Source organism: Sceloporus occidentalis, unplaced genomic scaffold, assembly GCF_023333645.1.
Source record: "Sceloporus occidentalis isolate IW3139 unplaced genomic scaffold, rSceOcc1.0.p SCAF_174, whole genome shotgun sequence".
Taxonomy (NCBI): Eukaryota; Metazoa; Chordata; class Lepidosauria; order Squamata; family Phrynosomatidae; genus Sceloporus; species Sceloporus occidentalis.
Window position 1 is genome coordinate 1,238,368 of NW_028317154.1, and position 7,019 is coordinate 1,245,386.

Here is a 7,019-nt window from a genome sequence, read left to right on the forward strand (position 1 = left end):
GTAGGTCTACATGCGCGTAAGCGTACAGTTAAACAAGCCACATGTCCAATTCTTTTTTTAACCAAACACACTCAACGTTTCAGCTTCACCGCCTGTGGCTTAATCTTAGAAAACCTGCTCACACTTTCACGTAAGAAACAGATTTAGCATATATAGCAACCCAACTATCTAGCTGCAATGAAAATAACATGTAAGCATGTGTCACAGGACATAACCGTGGATGCCACCATGCACACACTGACTACATATAGTATAGCATAAAAAAAAAGCACACAGCTAGCACATATGGGTGACATTAAACACCTTCACGAAACTATGGCACACATGTGGCGCATGCATAAATAAAAACAGAGGTCACGAGTTGTAGAAAATAAAAGTTTATTAGAAACACACAAAAAATATAAAATAAAAATAATCTACACACCTCAAAGAGAGAAGGGTGGAGTAGAGAGTGAGAAACAGCCAGAGAACAAGATGGTGATTCGGTGGCCTCAACAAGAATACAGCTAGGGGATGAAGAAGACTGACAAAGTATGGAACACATATGAAGTGGTACTGATGGCCCCCAGTGTATTCTTGTTTAGGCTGAACTGAGTGGTCTGTACCTTGCAGAATGTAAGAGATCGTTTACGCCTCAAGAATTCTGCAAGGTGTACCCCTTTAACCAAGTGATGAGTAACAGTGATGTGATGCACATTCTAGAACACTTATTAAGTCTGCTTTGGCAGAAGATTACGCAGAATCTCTAAGGCCTAACCCACAACCCTCACTTACACTCTTTCCTGAAACTACGGAGGGAGGTTTGTCAACCAAGACATTATTTTACAATATCTTTGGAGCTTAGTCAGTCATTACCTCTCTGGATGTCTCCTTCCCCTGCTTTGTCCTCCTGCTCCTGGCCTCTAGCTTCTGATGAAGCCGGGGAGCAGTTAAAACCAGTCACCTCCCTTTTATATCCTCCTGTGTCACTCTCTGAATGGTCAGGGACCCTAGTGGGTGCTGGCCCTTGCAAAAGTCCCCCGTCATCTGCATTCTGGAGAGGATGGAGTGTCCCTTTGCCCTTGGAAGCAGGAGTTCCAGCTGGAGTCTCCCCTCCCTCCTCTTGCCCCATGTGGATGCCCAAGTCTGGGTCAGGTGTAAGAGTTGTGGGTGGAGAGGTGGCTACGTCATCAGAGTGGGATTCCACTCCAGAGCTACTATCTTCATATGTTTTCAGTTCTTCAGGGGTACTAGTCTCACTGCTGCTCTGTCCTGCAAGCTGGGGATCACTTAGAGTGCTGCAGCATGATGCAACAGCTTCGCCCTCCTCCTCTCCCTTCTTTCTGTCCTCCTCATCTTCTTCACCCTCTTGGCTTAGGCTGATTGGCCTCTGTGGTTTTTCTTCTGCCTCTTCCTCCTTGAAATCAGCTAGCTCTTCCCTTTGTACCAGTACCCATGGCTCTCCCTCCCCCTCCTGTTCTACAAACACTTCAGGACACTTATGGTCATCAGTGAGCTCACCTGATTGTATTCCGTAGGTCTCGGAATGATCTTCTGGAGCCATGATTTGGACTGAGTCCTCTGACTGTGGGACTGAGGATCCCAGGAGAATAGAGGGAATTAATATTGTAGATGTCACTTGTTCTGAGCAAGAAACCTCTTGTTCTACTGGAGATGTTAATAAGTTTGTTGAATATTTCATTAGACTCGTTTCACCATGCAATAATTCTTCAGTATCAGTATGGATTATAGACTTAACAGTGGAATTGTTTACATGTTCTGGCGCACATAATTTCCCTTCAAATGGTAAATTAGCTGGTCCAGAAACGATATCACTATGTACTTCACTAATCATAAGTTGTTCTACATAACATTCCATTGGTTCTTCTAAAGGTTTCACTGTTTCCATTGTAGATTCCGCTAAATCCTCTGCAAAAACAAGTGGGTTGCTAACTGGTTTCACTTCCATGACTGACAGTTCAGGAAAACAAGATAAATCTACTGAGGATATGCCAGGAGTAGTTGGAGATCTTATTGGGTTCATTTCCATCTCTTCTGATCCGCTCTCAGCTGTGGCAAGTTCGTTTTTCTTAGTTGCCTGTTCCGATTCACATGATAAACCAGATAACATATTTGATGGATCTGATGGAGATTTCACTAATTCATTGAGAGGTTGTAGTAAAATGTATGAAGATTTTGTTTCTGCAGAGTCCACTTCTTCTGAATGTTTCACTATGTCAGCTGTTGGTTGCATTATTTCTGTGTTGGGTGTTTCTAAATGAGAATCTGGTTCATCTTGGGAGTCTATCGGCTCCCAACCAGAATTAATTGGCTCTAATAAAGCTGTTACTTCCTCCAATGAATATTCTAGTTTACTTTCAGATTTCCCTGATCCCAACTCCATCCGAGAATCAACTTGTTCATTATGTGATATTATTGGCTTGGTGAAGTCAATTGTTTTGTCTGTTGAAGACTTTACAGGGGTATCTTGATATAGAGGTACTTCATCTAGCACATTCTCTGATTTTTCTTGAGAAACTTGATGCTCCAATGTTGATTCCACTCTTTCCATTGTAGGCTCCAATGTTCTCTCTCTTTCCTCTAAAGCTTCATTTGGATCCACCGGTGAATCTTCCCCTTCATCCAATGCCAATATTTTGTCTTCAAAAGGCTTTACATGTCCATCTGTTGATTTTTCATCTTTTTCCAGCATTTCTGCAGCTGTCATGGGAGATTCTGCTTCTGTCATTAAAGGCTGTAATGGTTCCTCAGGTTTTACTGGAGAAACACTTCCTTCATCTAAAATATTTAGTGGCTCTACATAAGAAAATATTTCTTCGTCAACTGATAAGTGCACCCCTTCCTCTGATTGACTTACAGGTGACATTGGAGATTTTACTACTTCAAGTAAAGACTGTAATGAGTTTACACAGGACTTGTCTTCTGGCTCTATGTGAAATAATGACTCGTCATGAAAAATGACTTCTTCTGCATGGTTTTCTTGTTCCGCTGAAAAATGTGCAACATCCTTTTCTGATTCCGATGAATTATCTATTTCAACTTGCTCTGAAAACCTTACAGAATCCATGAGAGAACATTCTTCATCTAAATGTTCTGTCGTTTCCATTGGGTATGTTACTCCTAGCGCTAAAGGTTTTACTACTTCTGCTGGTAAGTGCTCTTCCTCCTCTAAATAACTTACTGGTTCCAATAATGTTGTTGTTTCTTCATCTGAACAATTTACTGACTCTGAAGGAAATGTTACCACCCTTCCATCCTCTATATGATCTTCTGGTTCTACTGTTATTTTTAACGCCTGCTCCATGGTGTTCTCTGTTTCCAAAGGATATGCTAACACATTGTCCAAAGGTTGTGTTTCCTCTTCTGGCGATGCTGCTGTTTCGGGTAGGGGCTTTACTGGTTCCAGTGGTGACACTGCTGGCATGATCGGAAGGATTCCTTCCTGAACTTCTTGTCCCACTACCGACTCTATAGGTTCTACGTTCAACTGCAATGATTCAGGCTTAGTGTCCATTGTTTCTACAAAACCTGTGCATTCATTTACTGGTTCAGATAGATCATGCATCCTGTCATCCTGTAACATTACTGGTTCAAGTGATTTAATTATTGATTCCTCTGGGGATTTGATTATATCTTTTGGACATCCAGAAGAAATCAATTCAACAGATTCTGTGGAATGTTGTGGAGATGTTCTTGCTACCGGTTCTGCCAATAATACAGTGGACATAGTTAGTTCTTCGCATGACATACTTGATCCCAAGAGGAGTTGTTCTACCTCTAGAGACGGTTTCTCTATATCCGCCGCTGCCTCTATGGATCCACTGTTAGGGATAACTGTTTCGGACAGCTGGTTGGGTGTAGACACTGGCTCCTCTGGATGTTCCTTTGGTAAAGTGACTGGTGCATCAAGTGTACTCGCTGGATCTGTTGGCTCAGTTTCCTCTTTGATGCCTCCTATCTCCGTTGGAGATTTAACCAACTTCAGAGGAGCTTCTAACAGTGGATCCAGAGCAAGTTCTTTTTCTTGTGTTTCTGGTAAAATGCTTAAAGGGTCGTGTACTATTGCCTGATTACCAATGCATTGAATTGGCACAGGATCAATGTTCATGAATTCAGGTGGCACACATTCTGTGTTTACAGATTCAACTGGCACAAGATTAGTGTTTACTGGTTCATCTGGCAAATAGTCAACATTTACTGGTTTGGCTGTCTCGGAATCAGCATTTACTGGTTTCACTGTCTCAGTTTCAGTTTTAACCAGCACGGAATCAGTGTTTACCGGTTTAATGGGAACAGTTGTATTTTTCGCTGGTTTACTTATCTTATGTGAAGTGTGTATCGGTTTACTGGGCAAAGATCCTTTGTTTGCTGATTTGACTGCCGTAGAAGAAGTTTTTTCAGGTTTAGCCAATGCAGATGCGGTCCTCACTGGCTTTACTGGTGCAGGTGAAGTTCCTGCAGTTTTAGCTGGAACAGGTGACGCGGCATTCGTTGGTTTAACTGGTGCACAGGGAGATTTTGGGGGTTTATTTTGCAGCGGTGGGGTCCGTATTGATTTACCTAAACCGGGCACCGTTTTGATTGATCTTGTTGCAAATGATGGTGGGTCAACTTGTTTCACTGCTGCTGCTGACGCTTTAATTGGTTTAACTGGTAATGTGGCAGTGTTAACTGGTTTACTTGATGCAGGGAGAGTTTGAGCTCGTTTAATGGGTGAAGCTTTCACTGGTTTAGTAGGGTCGGAGGCAGTGTTTGATGGTTTAACCGACACCGAAGTTGTTCGCTCTGACCGTTGACGTTGAATCTTGTCCTTTGACCCATTCTGTGTTGGTGTGCTCGCTTCCTTCCTGCCACTTCCATTCCCTCGTATGGGCTTTCCTTCCTGCGCAGAACAAGTTGTGCTTAGCTGTGGCCCATCCGTAGATTTCACAGGGGAGGTTGTCTTCTCCTGATAACCCTTGTCTCGTCCCGAAATGGTAGCGGATTTTTTCAATGGCGGTTTCGCAGGAGATGCCTGACCTAAAAACAAACGATCATTGATCACTATGCAGCCTTTCCCCAACCTCATACATATAAAATCCCATTAAATTCAAGCAGAATAGGACAAAAATCCTGCAATTTCCAACTGAGGCTAAAACAAGGAGAATATATCCTTCCGGACTACAAAATGCAAAATTTGCTATAAAATGGCAAAATTACTATTGCTCCTTTCCTCAGGTCCTAATGGCTCTTTGTACAGGACTGTTAATAAACAGTCCATGAAAGCGGTTTCTATTGTCCCTATATGTTTTTCCTATATGCCCTCTAATATGCCTAATTTTAAAAAAAAAATCTTCATAATTGAGATGTTACATTTCTCTTTTCATTTTTTTTTAATTTCCATAATGTACTTTTCAAGAATAGATACCCAAAATTATGAGGTATATCCGAGGCTGAGGTCATGCCATTTAGTTATTCGGGGGGGGGGGGATACCTTTTTATACATGACAATATCTTACTTGCCCTTGCAGCAGCTGACTGACATTGAACACTGTTTCTAAGTCTACTGTCTACAATTATTCCTATATCCTTTTTGTTTAAAGATTTCCCTACCACAGCCCAATTTAGTGAATAATTTGCAAGTTTACTTTTTCCCCACATCCCATTTAAATCTGTTGAATGTATAATGATCCTGTAATACTGGCAATCATGCGTTGAGTCTTACCTCCATCTGGCACTGAGTTTGTTCTCTTGGGTGATGCGACGGCCCTAAAACATAAGTTTTAAGATATATGTATAAATTAATATTTTTTTGGGGGGAAAATAACACTCTTCCAACACTTGTATTTCAGTGTGTATTAAAAAACATTATGCTACTCCTACACTGAATTACATGCCAATGAGATACCTATTACCCCGCCACAGTAACATTCACTTCGGTAGGGACGGCTTCTTCTCCAATCATACATTTTCCGTTTCACACCAACATTCGACATATAAATGTAACCATACTATTTGTTTTCGAATGTAACTGTATGAGTTTGTTTTTTTAATGTTACAAGGCAATATGCCATGCAGAGAACGGGCTAATGAGACTATTGATCTGTACAGTCTATTCATTTTCCAGGCTTGGATCCACACAAAAACTGTTACGTGTGGACTGTTGGCTAAAGGTTGGAAAACTCGAGGTCAACCTCGTAAAATAAGCTGTCCGAAAGACACGGATCATAAGAGCATAGAAGAATAAGCGGATAAGAAGCATTCGGCCCATATAGTCTGCTTTTTTGTTTTGCTCTAAATAAGATTCTGATTTTTACTCTGAAACCAACATTTGGCTTGATGAAAATAGAACTTTAATGTTTTTTGTCGACCAGCGATACGTCAACTCCTCAGTAGCTTTTTGTAGAATTAAGAACATAATTATGGGGACTGGCGACTGGAGTAGGAGTTTGTCTTGAGATGTTCTAAAATGCACATATTGAGAACGGGATCGATAGTATAATATTAATAATATACTAATATGGCTGGGATACACATAAGCCTATACTTCACGAAAATAAGAATGCTGTTTGGGCTTCTCATAGAAGAACTCGCAGACTGGATGGGACACCAGGTTCGATACTTCTAGCAAACTGAGAACCAGTACATTTTACCCCTTTTCTTCCCAAATTATATGCTATCCTTCCCCATTTCTTACCTGCCCCCAGCAGATTTTGTGAGTGCTGCTTCTTTTACCACCAATGTTGTTTTGATGGCTGAAGGCTTTGATGCAGTACCTAGTAAAACACAGTAAGAATAGATCTGTAGAACATGTAAATAATGCTATTGGTCTCATTTAGGATCTTGATACTAATATATTACAGAGGTAATAAGGTGCCCAGGAGCCAGGTTCGTGTAATAAGAAGTTACATGGCCACTTATGCAAACATGCGCGTTCCCTTCCCCATGCAATAAGATCACTAATTAACAATATTACTTTCATAAGGCCAAAAAGATCACAGCCCAGCACTACAAAGTTATATATCGGGGTTACTGTAATA